Source organism: Notamacropus eugenii, chromosome 5 (assembly GCF_028372415.1).
Source record: "Notamacropus eugenii isolate mMacEug1 chromosome 5, mMacEug1.pri_v2, whole genome shotgun sequence".
Lineage (NCBI taxonomy): Eukaryota > Metazoa > Chordata > Mammalia > Diprotodontia > Macropodidae > Notamacropus > Notamacropus eugenii.
The window spans coordinates 300,429,248-300,444,419 of record NC_092876.1 but is presented as its reverse complement, the minus strand read 5'-3'; the positions used below and the strand labels follow the sequence as shown (position 1 = coordinate 300,444,419).

Here is a 15,172-nt window from a genome sequence, read left to right as displayed (position 1 = left end):
TAACGCATAACAACTAGGGACATTGAATGTAAGATCCTTATGGGTAGAGACTGGTCTGTTTCTGTCTTTGTAGCTCTTAGCACAAGGCAAGTATTTAATAAATGCTTATTGGCTGATTTATTTAAATATATCGTTTAAATTTTTTATCAGGCAGAGGAAATTGTTTTGGTAGAAAGAACTTCCAGTGTGGAAACTCCCTCCACCAATACAAACAGATACCCTGTCTGTAATTTAAATTTAATTAAAATTAATTGAAACTTAATTAAATTAAGTTAAATTAAGCTAATTTAACTTAATTAAAATTCCCAACACATTCAGGTAGTATAGCTTGTTTGTGTCAGTTTCAGGACTTAAGCCTAGATCTTCCTCACCACAAGGCAGGTTCTCTAGCCTCTGCCTCATAGTTCCTGTCTTTGCTTGAGAGAATGCAAATAAAGTATTTTATGATCTATAGAGTACTCTACACATATCTTGTATATTTGATGTCTATTTTTGTTGTTTTTGGAAAGCAACCTGTTGTAGAGAAAAAATACTGGGCTTGGAGACAGGAAAGGCATGGGCTTGAACTTTGCCTCTAATACAGACTAGTCATGTGACTTAAACTCCTTGAATCTCACTTTCCTTCTTTGTAAAAGGATTTTAAGTATATTTGTAGTTTCTTGAATCTTGTGAAGCTTAAAAGCAATTATGAGTGTCTGGCACTATGGGGATAAAGCCTAAACTGAACCTGTGATTTCACTGATAAAGTTTCCATGTAAGAAACTCTCTTTACCAATGCTGGTTAGTACCTCCTCTGCAATCAATAATCTCAAAAAGTTACCCAGAGCACTGAGAGGCTAAGTGTTTTGCCCAGGGTCACATAACCAGCATATCTCATAGGTGGCAGCTGCAACTAGGTTTCCTGGACTTCAAGTTTCACTCTCTAGGCTCTATGCAACAGCGTCTCTCATAAAAGCACTATATGGTTGCTCTTGTTATTCTTGGGATAGAAATTCCTTGATGATAAAGCCAGTAGGCCTTCTTAATTAACACCAGAGCACGAGATTAGATCCAGATTAACAGAATCTGGAGATGAGGATATTCCATTCCACAAAGAAGAAGATCATTAAAACAAATTAGCCACTCTTATGCACTGAACAGTGGTCCTTGCTTCAATTAAGAATGAATGGATTACATATTTATTAAGGGCTTACTATGTGCAATGCACTGTGCTAAGTGCTAGAGATCCACACAAACAAATCCTGATCTCAAGAACCTCACAATCTAATGGGGAGTCAACACACACTGAAAGGTTTCAGTTGTCAATCAGGTGGAAAAGTCCCATGGTCCTTGCGGTGCGGCAGCAATGTTGTTCTCCAATGTCATTATCTAATGTTAATATTTCCAGGGTAGGTATTTTAGGGCAGCCAAGTGGCACAGTGGATAGAGCACACCTGGAGTCAGGAAGACTCATCTTCTGGAGTTCAACTCTGGTCTCAAGACTAGCTGTGTGACCCTGGTCGAGTCACTTAACTCTACCTCAGTTTCCTTGTCTGTATAATAATCTGAAAAAGAAAATGGCAAACCACTCCAGTATCTTTGCTAAGAAAACTCCAAATGGGTCATGCAGAGGAAGATATTACTGAAAAACAATTGAACAAATTTCTAGAGCTCATGGGTTCAGGTTTCTGGGTTGTCCCAATCAGAGTCTGATGAAAGATGTGGTCAGGGTGGTGGTAGTTTGAGTTGACATGCTGCCTCCTATCTTTCTCCCAGAGTCCCTTGCTGCTTCAGCTAGGCTAGTTTCCCTGCCCTGTGTGTGGCAGTTGGAGGTGATATAAGACAGAAGTAAAAGTAGATCCTTTAAGGTGGGAGCTTTTGCAGTTGATATATAATATTGTCATTCATAATATTTCACATTGATATAACAGTTTATGACTATACAGTACTTCTCTTAGCTAGGCTGACTGTTACAACAGCTCCATGAGAGGAAGCATTAGAATGAGAACAGGTCAGGAAGAAAGCCAAATATTTGCTTCCTACAAACATTTGCAAACCCAAAACCTCAAAAGAAGCAATTACATGCCAAATATACAGGGATCACAGTTGAATCTATAATATAAAAAGACAGAGTCTCACCCAAGGTAAAAACCTCAAGAATTAACAATAGAGGTTTCATTCAGCATCCCTACCCCTGATCAACTCCATACAAACAAGCTTGAAAGCTTCTGATACTAAGTCCAGATGTAGGGAGACTCCAGGGTATTCCTACTACTTAATGATAATAATAAATAATAATAACTAGCATTCATGTATCAGTTTAGAGTTTATACTGTCTCCCCATTATTAAGGTTTAGACTTTTTTCAGATTACATATTACTTGAAATCAAACCTAAGTAGTTCATACTTCATAGATCTAGAAGAATCCTTAAAACTCATCTAGTCTAATCCCTTCATTTTATAAATGAGGAAACTGAGGCCCAGCAAAGTGTCTTGTTTAAGGTTAAACTGGCATTAAGTGGTGAAGCCAAAATGTGAACTCAAGTATTCTTACTCCAAGTTTAACATTATTTCCATTGTATCACATTGCCTCTTCTAAAACGTGCCTTTGTTGATGGAGGGGGGGATGCCACAGTCACTCATAAAGAGAAACAAATCTTCAATTAATATATGATTATTAACTATATTTATAACTGATTCACACAAAGTCAAAGTCCAATGATCATTCACAGAATGGATGCCATTGTATTATAAGGTCAGTTCCTATATTACATACAGTGCTTTGTGTCCAGGTTGAATGTGGGGCATTACACTGGATGACTGACGTTTCCAATTAGGTATGAATCTACTTCAAGCACCTAAATACTATGCTGGAATGAAATGGGCTGATACAGTTCCTGAGAATCTGGTTAGAGCAACAAGCAAGTTCCTTAAAACCAATCTGACCATCCCAGAAATCTTCCCTAACCAAGGAGTAACCATGGTTGTCCTTCAAGGCTCTGTCCTGAGTCTCTTCTCTTCTCCCTCTATACTATTTCACTTGGTGATTCATCACCTCCAGTGGGTTCAGCTGCCATCCACATGATTACCAGATGAATATATTCAGCCCTAACTCCTTACCTGAGCATCAGAACTGCATCACAAATTGCATGGGCATCTCAAACTCAACATGTCCCGAAACAGAACTCATTATCTTCCCTCCAAATCTCTCCCTTCTCCCCACCTTTCCCATCACTTTGAAGGTTCTCACCATAAAACAATGTTCACATCTTCAATATCATCCTCAACCCATTGTCCATATCCATTCAATCTTTTGTCATATCAACCTTCACAACATCTTTCATATATGTCCACATTCCTCCATTGACAGCCACCACTATCATATAGACTCTTATCACCTCTCATCTGGATTACTGAAGGAACCTTCCAACTGGCCACCCCACACCAATCCATCCTCCACTCAGCTGCCAAAAGTGACTTTCCTAAAGCATAGCTCTGACTATGTCATTGCCCGTGCTAAATCCCTAATCATTCTCTATTACCCCAAGAATCAATAACATCCTCTCTCCGGAATATAAAGCTTTCATATTCCTGGCTCCTTGTTACCTCCAGAGTCTTCTTTGTGACTCTCTATACAATCTATGATCTGACTATACTGGCCTACTTATGTGTGTTCCTTACGCATGGTACTCTGTTCCCTGACTCTATGTATTTACACTGATTGCTCCTTATACCTGGAATGTTCTCATTCCCCAGCCCTACCTCCTACCTTCTTTGGCTTCCCTAAAGACTCATGGAAACATAACCTTTGGCAAGAAGCCTTTCCCAGTCCTACCCTACACCACACTGTACCTTTACTGCTACAGCCTTCATTCTAAGCTTATCTTCCATTAACAATGTATATATCCTGCACATGCATAATTATTTGCATGTGTTCTCCCCCTGTCAGAAATTTTCTTGTTCAGTCATATAGTTATGTCTGATGTTTCATGACCCTGTGGACCATATGGTCCATTGGATTTTCTTGGCAAAGACATTGGAGTGGCTTGCTATCTCCTTCTCCGGGAAATGAATACAAACGCAGGTTAAGCGCCTTGCCCAAGACCACATATCTAGTAAGTGTCTGGGGCCAGATTTGAATTCAGCTCCTCCTGACTCCAGGCCCAGGGCTCTATCCACTGAGCCATCTAACTGCCTTTCATTAGAAAATACCAACTTGGGACAGCTAGGCGGCACAGTGAATACAGCACCTGTCCTGGAGTCAGGAGGACCTGAGTTCAAATATGGCCCAGATGCTTGATACTTACTAGCTCTGTGACCCTGGGTAAGTCACTTAACCCTGATTACCCTGCAAAAAGAAAAAAAAAATACTAATTCCTTTAGGGAAGAGACTATTTTTGCTTTCCTATATACCCCTAGCACTTAGTACAGTACCTTTAATACAGGAAGATTTTGCTATGCTTGGTAACCGACGGACTAACTAGAAATTGAGCTCTTTGAGGGGTTCTGTCAGGATGTCTTGTTTAGTTTGGTAGGGGATCCTCCAAGCAATTCCCAACTAAACCTGGACTTTAGGCCTACTAAATTGCTAATTTCACATGGGAAGTAAGAGAGAAGACAGCAATGTCTCAGGAGAGTAGATCAAGTATACAGGGCTGATTTAGACAATGGAAGTCTTTAAAAACGGGACTGACCTTTCAAGATAACTTGAACAGATTTATTGGTCAAAAGAGCATGAAGTAAAAAAAACCTAAATCCCATTCCATAGACCCTAGTTTTCTAATCTGTAAAATGAGGGACTAGGCTGAACCCTTAAAGTTCATTTCCAAAATTCTAAAGACTCTCTGACTACAAGGTTTGCAGTTACAGAACCAGGACATCAAGATATAGAACAAAAGTAGTGAATGGGAGGAACAGGAAACACACCTAAGTTTAGTCCACTTGTAACAATACCGTCATCCAGGCATATACCACTTTACAGTTGCAAAGTTTTTTACCAACATATCTTACCCGTGAGTCAAAGATAACAACAAGGGAGCAAACTTGAAATTAAGGAAGGAAGCAAGAGTCAGGGCACAAACAGACCCTGAAGGGCAAGGCCTGCAGAGGGTCAAAAACCATCAGGAAGACAAACCAAAGGGCCCTCAGGAAAACAAAGCAGGAAGCTAAAAACAGAACAAACAGAAAAAAACTAAGTACGTATTGGGCAACCAAAAAAAAAAAAGGAAGATCCATCCATCAGAAATAAAGAGATAGTATAAGGCAATTAGAATAGAATCCAACTGTTAATAACTAGAGATGCTGATTCCAAAGCAAACTCTTAGCTCCAGACAGGAAGCTTCTTACAGAACTTGCTTTATGTCCTTGGGCCTCCTTCATGGGGTCACTGAATCTCAGAACTAAATCTGGATACCCACATCTAGTCTGACCTGCTCATTTTGTAGAAAAGGTATCAGAAGACCAGGTTAAATGGTTTGCTCAAGGTCACACAGATTATTAGTGTTGAAAGAGGGATTTAAGCAGAGCACTTTTGACGGATGGCAGGGTTCTTTCACAATGTAATAATGATAATTTTAATAACAGCTAATGTTTTTAGAGCACTTAAAGGTTATGAAGGTTCCTTCTCCTGACAAATATTGCCCCATTTTTATCCCCAAAAAATCCTGAGAGGGAGGTACTATTATCCCCATTTCACAGACGAGGAAACCAAGGCAAAGGCTAAGTGACTGTCAGACTGCTAGGAAGTATCTGAAATTAACTTTGAACTCAGGTCCTCCTGATTCCAGGTCCAGTGTTCTATCCACTCTACTGCCTTAAATGGCACCTTATCCTATATTTATACTGGCTGTGCAACTGTGGGCAACTTCCTTAACCTCCCAGTGCCCAAGGCGACCCCTTAATATATTTCAGAGAAACTGCCAATCTGCTTTAGGACAGAGTTCATTACTGGGAGATCTCTATAGAGATGAAATCCTAAGTTCTACAAACAGACAAATCAAGTAGAGATAACAGTACCAGGAATTCTTGAGTCTCAAGAGTTCTTATAAACATGAAATGGGATCATTAAATTCACCTGCAAGACTTAAAATATCATAGAAATGTCAGTTATTGCTATCTGCCTCTCAATTACATGTAGTGGAAAGAATTGGATGTGCAGTCAAAGGACCTGAGTTCAAATCCTAGTTCTGCTACACTACCCATGTGACTTTAGACAAGTAATTTCATCTCTCTGGGCCTCAGTTTCCTTGCCTATAAAATGAAGATGTTGGACCAGATGATATCTAAGTCCTTTCCTCCAGCTCTAACTTTATGATGGTATGATCTCTTGGACACTGGGAGACCTCAGCAAGTCACATTCACTGGTTTGAATGCCCAACTAATCTACCAACTAATCACTGCATTGACTTAAGAGGAACCTTAATGTATCACATTAAATGTGCCATTTTTTCCTCACCTGCAAAATGGGTCAGATGGACCAGCACTCTGGGATCTCTACCAGCTTCAGGTCACATGATAGCTTAAGAGTTCATTTGTGTCTAGGGAGAGAGAAGATGACAACAGGGTTGAATCTTGAAGGATACATAAGATTTCAACAGGTGGAGAGACGGGGACACATACAAGACATGGAGGAGAGCAAGAAAAAACGTACAGAAGATGGAAGAAAGGCTTGTTGGACATATTATAGATTTGACAAAAGCGTATAATGCCTGGGGAGGAGGGGAAGTGAAGTAGTAAAAGAGAAGACTAGAAAAGTAAGTTGGAATCAGGCTGTAGAGAGCAGACAAAGGATGTGGACTTTTATTCTGTAGGCACTAGGGAGCCATCAAAGGTTTTTGAGCAGAGCGGTAGTATGATCCAAGTTCAGCATTAAAAATAATGCTGTGGTTGCAGTACACAAGATATGTTGAGATAAAAGAGAGAATGGAGTCTGGGAGATTAATTAAGACACAATGGCAATTGCTGTTCAATGAGGTGTGAAACTTGGGTGTTGGTAGAGGAAACAGAAAGAATTATATTCTAGAGTTATTGTAGAGTTACAATTAACAGCCATGCATCTAGGTGGCTCAGTGGATGGAGTTCTGAACCTAGAGTCATGAAGACCTGAATTCCAATCTGTCCTCAAACACTTATTAGCTGTGTAACCCTGTGAAAGTCACTTAAGCTCTCTTTGCCTTAATCCGCTGGATAAAGAAATGTCACCATACCAGTATCTTTGCCAAGAAAATCTCATTGCCCAGTATTGGAGTGCTGTGGTCCACAGGGTCATGAAAAGTCAAACAGCTGCACAACAACAACCTTGAAGACTAAAGCCTCTTTATTTCTGGTGGTGTAATAGATACAGCATCAGGCCTGGAGTCAGGAAGACCTGAGTTCAAATCTGGCCTCAGAGGCTGACCAGTTGTGTGACCTTGGGCACATCACTGAACATTGTTTTTCTCAGTTTCCTCCTCTGTAAAATGAGCTGGACAAGGAAATGGCAAATCACTCCAGGATCTTTGCCAAGAACACCTCAACTGGAGTCATGAAGAGTCAGACACGACTGAAATGAATGAACAACAACTAAGTAGATGTCTGGGATGAGATAAAATGGGAATCAAAGATGGCATGATGGGCTTGAGATTTGTTACCTAGCAGAATACTTACTACTCATGTGACCTTAATTTTTCTGGTCCTCACTTTCTTCATCTATAAAATGAGAGGGCTGGCATAAATGGCCCTTTATAGCTTTAAATCCTCTGACTGATCTACTTCTTGAGATAACAGCTAATCACAGTACAGAACTAACCGAGACCTGAAAATTGACTGCCATCATCATGTCCCACTCTATTATCCATAGCCCATCAATAGGAGCAAGGAATGGACCTGGGATATTACTGATACGGGGAATCTCCCGATAAAGAAACTCTACCATGGCAAGTTGGCACCTCCTCTGCAATGTAGAATACTGAGAGATTAAGTGACTTTCTCAGGGTCACACAGCCAGCAAATGTCAGAGGCAAGGCTTGAACTTGTCTTCCTGGTTCCTAGGCCATTTCACTATGCACTATGCCACACTACCTCAAAATACAGTGATAAAAAAGCATGATGCAATCTATCCTTCCTTGTGCTGAAAAATCTGTGTTAAACTGAGACACATTTGGATCTCATTTGAATCGTCACAAATATCTGAGTTTCACATTTTTTGTATTTTTATTTGAATCTCCAGCTCTTAGTACATCATATTTGTACATAATAGACACAAAATAAATGCCTGTTGAATCAAACTGAATGTGAATTTAAACCTTTCCTGGTTACCATTTCCTACTGCCAAGAGCATCAGGAAAAAAAAAAAAAACATGGCAAATGTAGTGATAAAGAACCTAAACATATTTGCATTCCAAACATATTAGCACAATAAATGGGTTCAAAATTGTTTTTTCTTCTTCGCCCTCCATTCACCCAGTGGCAAAGCAAAAAAACAGGCCAAACAGGTGAGCCAACTACAAGTATGTGAAATCAATGGTACTGGAGCATGGGGTGGATCCATGCATGACTGGTTGGGATGCTGATTCTGTGAGACCTGAATATTTGATATTCAGGGAAAAGGTGCTAAACTACTGATCACCCAGTCCGCTGGGGCTGGGGGATTTTGTCAACTTACTCTCAACTCAGGGGTGAATTCTCAAAGCCTACTTACTCCCTGTGAGGCAGTCTGGCAGAACTGAAAGTGTAGCAGAGGACCTACATTCAAATCCCAGTTCGGTCACCACTCCTGTGACTTTGGAGAAGTTACTTATCCTCTCTGGCCTATCACTTTCCTCATTCCTAAAATGATGAAGTTTGACAAGATGGCCCTTTCTGCTCTAAATCTAATGTTCCACCCTGGCTCTCAGCACAACAGGGAGTAAAGGAAGTTGGACATTCTGATAAATAAATCATGTTCCCAAGTTACAAATTTTGTGCAGCCAGGCTGCACCTCACACTTCTATTTTTCTTAGCTCCAACATATTTTTGTGGTGTACACCTATTCTGGTATGGTGAAATAGAAACAAGAAATTCTCTCTTTTACAATGGAAGGCCAATATCCACAGTGTGTGAAGAAGAAACCAACGGCTTTAATAACCTAGCTGTGGCAGTGTTCTCATCCTGGTCACTGACAAGGTAACATAGCCACAATGCAGAATAAACAACATATGTTTAATTCAAGCTCAGAAGAGCATCTCATTTACTCAGAACAAATGACTGTGTTTTATTCTTCATTCCAAATTAAGCATCTCTTCCATTTTTAATAACTTCTCTAGTGTCTTAGAAAATTCAGTATGTAAGACCTCAGGCTTTACAAGGGAATATTTGTGATCCTTGGTTTTTGTGTAGAATTTTACTTCACACGTTCCTATCTGCACACTGTCAGAAATAATTGGTCATTATTTTTTAAGGCCAGGTCTTGAGCATATGTGCTAATATGTGACCCACTCAGAATGCGTAATCTATACAAAAAAAAAAGAAAAAGACTTCCCAAAGCACTTTCTCTGCAGGAGAATCCTGGAGAGTGAAGCAAAGTTTATTAAATCAACTGTGATTTACAATCAATTATTGAAAAACTCAGCTGGGTTATTCTTGCCTTCATTTATTTTGCTCAGGTCAAAAAGACCTTCTCACCAAACGCATACCTTAGTAGCCGATTCTCGCTCACTTGCAGGGCACGGTTTCCTCTAAAGCTACCTCATCCTAAATGAATCCCCATTGCTCTTAAAATAAACTCGGTTTGTATAGTTCTGTTTTTTCCAAGTCATTTCTGTATGAATAAAAAAGTAAACTTGGGAAGGAAATGTCTCAGATTCATTTGTGTTCCTGTTGAATTGTATTGAAATGTTGTAATCCTGTAAGACATGGCTGTACCCTCCTATCTAATTGAAAGTCTACAATTCCTCCCTTCCCTTGTCCGCTTCCTTTCGTGCTGAAATTCTTCATGGGAAGAGTGAGGCCTCTTAATTGGAACAAATTGGCTTATTTAGGGGCTCCTGCCCCTCTGTTGGGAAGCTCTCTTTGGCCATCAGTAGTCCCAGGTGTCAATTTGTGAATCACATTCTTTTAGGGAAGGCATCTGGCTTCTTGGCAAAGGAATACTGACAGGTTCCATGGCCAGCTGTGGCAGCAGGGCTGGGCTTTCAGGTGATTAAACAGCTCTACTTCCCGGCCTGCCCAGTATATTTAGATTAGAACCATTTCCCCTTGAACCTACTGAACCAAACATTTCTGTCTGCTTCTTGACTTTCATTCTTTATCTGTCCAAAAGCTGAAATCCACACAGAAATCTCCATTTCTCCCCCATAACACTTAAACACCAAGTTTTCATAGACATGCTCACAGTGGGATTGCAAAGAAGATAATCTACTTTGACTGAACTTTAGATTTTTCTTGTAAATAATCAGAAAATTAAGGCTTAAGGCCCAGGGGTGGGGAACCTGAGGCCTTGATCACATGTGGCCCTCTCAGGCCTTGAGTGCAGCCCTCTGAATCCAAATGTCACAGAACAATGTGCCAGGTGTGGTCTCCAGGTCACAGGTTCCTCACTCCTGGTTAAGTCATTGAAAATCAGGGACTATGAGTAGCACTAACTAACAAGTACTCTTTAAACTCTAACCATGACCACTCAGAGCCATAAGTAGTTACTTCTACACCTGGGGCTAGGGAGAGTGCGGGTGGGCTCACCTAAAGGAGAGTACAGTGTGATGAGAAGAGAAATAAATAACCCAAGCCATTTCTGCCACGGAGATAAAAGGGAAAGCATATCAGGATTCCAATGGTACCCTTAAAATTTTCTCACTGCAGTACAAATCTCCGATTGCCTCACCCTAGTTACAGAACTCTGTGTCAATGAAATAGTCTACTGCATATCTTCACCAAACACAGATAGGCTTTGAAGATATTCAGTGTATTCACCTGTTTCTAAGATATGACCATATGAGCAGGAAAAGCCCCGAAGCCTTTTTTTGTGTTAACATACTAATATTATCCATGGCATCTACTGAACTACAACACAGACCGCTAGGAAGATTTGTGGGTTTCATCGAGCAAAATGCACTCTACCCCAGAGAAAACTGTTAATAGACGATGGTTAATAGCAGTATACAAACAAGTGATGTTTCCATCTCTTTGTGGGAACCCATATTATTTGGTGCTTCATCTGGAGTGTGAACACAACAAGGATTCATGTATTTTTTCTATACCTATAATCAAAAAGTTACCAAGAATGAATCACTGTAATTTCTCCTTACACTCTCTCTCATTTGTACTTTACTTTCTGGGTCCATAACTTAGTATCAAGCTAAGTGGTGATTGACCTGGAGTCAGGAGAACCTGAGGTAAACTCCTACCTTAGACATTTACAAGCTGTGGGACCCTGGGCAAGTCATCTAACCTCTCTCTGCCTCAGTTTCCTCATCTGGAAAGTAGGAATAATAGTAGAACCTACCTAAAAGGGTTTTATATGAGATAGTATTTATTAAGTGCTTCACAAACCTTAAGGCATTACATCAATTCTATCTATTATTAGTTATTGTTATCATGATAGTGCTGATTGCCCATCTCAGGAGGGAGAGTGGTCTGGTACTGAGCTTTCCTCCTCAGAAATGCAGGATAATACAAGCATGGAAGATTTATCTGAAATTATGAAGAATAAAGTACGCAGAACCAGGAAAACAATATTCATGATGACCACAACAATGTAAATGGACATCACAAACAAACAAACAAAAGAAACTGCTGTTTTCAGAAGCACAGCCCAGAAATGGGCTGGGAAAATGCATCTTTCTACTTTCTTTGAAGAGATGAGACTCTGGATGTGAAATATTGCATATAAACTATTCGACTCAAATGGTTTTTTCTAAACTGCCTTTTCTCCCCTTTTAAAATTTTTATTCTTTATTATAAGAAATGCCTGGATGGATAGGGGAAGAAGAAGAGGTATATTTAGGAATGATGATGAAGTAAAATCAAAGGATCAATTTTTTAAAAATAAGAATTCAGTAAACTCCTTTAAAAGGTATCATGAGATATGTACAAAATTCTGTATGGTTAATTTAGAAGAAATCCCTCATTTTGTTTGGTTAATTTTGTTTTCGAATAACATTGTACCATTGAAAAGGATGCTTTTTTATCTGTATTTAGAACAGTGGTTCTCAAAGTATAATTCAGGGACTCCTGGTCATCCCTGAGATGCTTTCAAGTGGTCTATGAAGTCAAAAGTACATTTATAATAATACTAAGATGTTTTAGTGTCTAATATGGTAAATATTGATAGATATAGTCTAAATTTTAAAAAGTTCTTGGAAGGAGGGGGTGGTATCAATTTTTAAGAATATATAGCAGTCCAGAGAGCAAAAAGTTTGAGGACCACTGATTTAGAAAATGACAGCTCAGGGGAAATTTGGTTGAAATACTTGTCTGTGATGAATTTATTAAACTTACCTTCATAGTAGTGAAGTATTTCTCACTAATTAGTGCTATCCAGAAAAGGAACTTTTAACTCCCCATCTTCAAGCAGAACTCTTCAAGCAGAACCAGGAAGCTCACCTTTCAGGGATGTGAAAGAAGTTGTGCCTGAGCTGGGGAAGGGTGGTAAGAGACGAAAGGTTGGCATAAAATGCCAATGAAGGGACTCTTGAGTCCCTTCCAACTTGAAGTTTCTATAATTTTTTTTACCATAACTCATTGGATCAGAGGTATCCACATTGAAAGAAGAATGAATAATCATTTGGACAGGGATATGTGGTCTCTTAATACATCAGTGGTAGGAGTAGGAAAACAAACTCTTTACTCCTTTACTAGTCCATTCTCCATACTAATTATTAAATTATCAGACTTGAAAAGTATTTAAGTCCACCATTCCTACTTCTAGGCAGACTTCCCACATGTATTCAGATTACCGAGTGTTTATTCTCTTCTGAGATCACTCCAGGCATGGTGATTCCTCAAACTCCTTCAATTATTCTCTGGCATCAGGGTGAGATGCTTTGGCACAAATCATAACTTGGCATGGGTAATAAATACACACAAAAAAGTGAGAACAAGTCCAGATTGCCCTCCAGACTAACCTATGATTACCAGTGTAGGCACAGAGATAGATGCCTGACCAGATTTCAATGATAATGAATAGGCTTGTCCTTTCTTCCTTATGGCCTTTATAATAAAGTTTAGTGAGAGCTGAGGGATCATGATCAAAAAACATTTTTCAAGCACATTTATTTCACACATATGCATGTGGTTGAATACTTCTTGACAGAATGATTCTTCAATTAAGCCCAAAGAGAATCTAAATCTCTTAAGTAGGTTTGGTTTTTCTGGATATCTTACTCTTCTGTCATTTCTTTATGTCTAAGAAAATATCACCAGGGCTAGACCCCCCATTACTCTCCTTCTGGTCCTTCAAGAAGAATATGAGGGGATGGTTGTTCAGTACAATCAAAACGTTGGGAGATTGAAGAGATAGTGGTTAAGGGGAACATCCCTTATGGAAGATAGTCTCAGATATTGAATAAGTCTGGGGTTTATCAACCAAAAGTCCCAAGGGTCTACAAAAATGCTGAGATTCTACTATAGCTGAATGTCCTAGAAGCCTACAGAGCCTTTGGGGGCTTGAAATCTCAGTAGACTGTATTGCCCTTTATCAGCCTTAGTACTTATTCTCTCCATATTCTAAAACCCTTCAAAAATCAGCACCCTGTATGGTGAACATACACATCAGAGGCTATAACACCCAGTCACCACCACTCAACTGAGTACTAGGCCATGCTTCTTTTCATGTGTGCTCACTCCTGGACGGTAAGAAACATTTGCACCCTAATTCCATATCCTATAAGTGCCACTAGTTACAATAGACGAATGGAAAGAGTGCTATATCTGGAGACAGGGGACCTGAGCTCAACCCTTGGCTTTCTTACTTGCTGCATGTATGATCTGGATAATATACTTCACTAATTTCTCTAAGTCCCAGCTTCCTCAGCTGTAAAATGAGGATTGTAGATGAAATGTTCTCTAAGGTTCATTCCAATTCTAAATTCTGATCCTATTCTCCCACAACCAGCAAGAGATTGCCTTTCAGGCTTTTTTAAAAACCATAATGAAATAATTAGTAGCCAAGAGAAGTGCTAAGCACTTTTTTATATCTCTGGGAGGCAATCCATAGTGAATGGCTATTTTCAACTTTACACATCTGTCTGTATGACTGCTCTATTTCTAATTTTAATAGTATCCCCTATTTTCTTCATTTTCCCTTGTTATCACCAAGCGAATCGATGAACCCCAAAAGGTCCCAAGAAAAAGAACACGAACTTCCCTCCAAATGCCCAAAGAGGTGATTCTATGTCAAAATAATACCACAAGTTCCTAGAATATGTCTTTGCATTTCATCCACTCAGAGAGTGCCACCTCCATCTGTTCATAAGATTTTTCTCTCAATAAGCACCCCAAACATATTTTTCCCAAAGACACTCGGTCATGGTGCCAGGCTGGTATGTACACTCAGATGGAAACTGTCCCAAGGATACACAAGGAGAATACATCCTTCCTAACTCACAATAAGTATTCCTAAGTTCTACCACACTTTGGGAAGTCAGTTCACCACACCTCCTGCTCCCAATAACCAAGTCATTCCTGTAGTGGAAGAGGGGAAGCAGTGTTCAGGGGATGTCAGACGTGCACAGGTCACCACCAGGCAGCTGTAAGTCTATTCGACCCTGAAACCCTACTTCAATAAGGTATCTATCAAGTCCAATAGAAATCATCCCATCTTCTCATTGAAATGTGAGTTCCTGTTGGGGGCCTCGCAGCCCTGCCCAGCGGAGGGAGGTCATGGTGGAGTCCAGGCTCCAACCCAGACCTGGGCCCATGCTCAGGTCCCGCAGCCCAGACCCAGGCCCAGGCCCAGGCTCAGGCTCCAACCCAGGCCCAGGCCCAGGCTCAGGCTCCAACCCAGGCCCAGGCTCAGGCTCCAACCCAGGCCCAGGCCCAGGCTCAGGCTCCAACCCAGGCCCATGCTCAGGCTCCGGCTCCAACCCAGGCCCATGCTCAGGCTCAGGCTCCAACCCAGGCCCATGCTCAGGTCCCGCAGCCCAGACCCAGGCCCAGGCCCAGGCTCAGGCTCCAACCAAGGCCCAGGCCCACGTTCGGGTCCCGCAGCCCAGACCCAGGCCTGGCCTCTAACCCAAAACCG

General features: G+C 40.5%; 1 protein-coding gene across 3 annotated transcripts in view; it reads right to left on the bottom strand.

Moving 5' to 3' along the window:
• Positions 1 to 15,172, bottom strand: part of NCKAP5 (NCK associated protein 5) — a 1,146,457-nt gene that overhangs the window by 1,010,126 nt on the left and 121,159 nt on the right. Inside the window, exon 1 of one of the 3 annotated variants that reach the window (XM_072613278.1) lies at positions 6,434 to 6,637. The exons of the other annotated variants lie outside the window; for them this stretch is intronic. The gene's annotated coding sequence lies outside the window, so the exon portion shown is untranslated. Of the gene's footprint in view, positions 1 to 6,433; positions 6,638 to 15,172 lie in introns of those variants that run through there. 3 annotated transcript variants of the gene reach the window in all.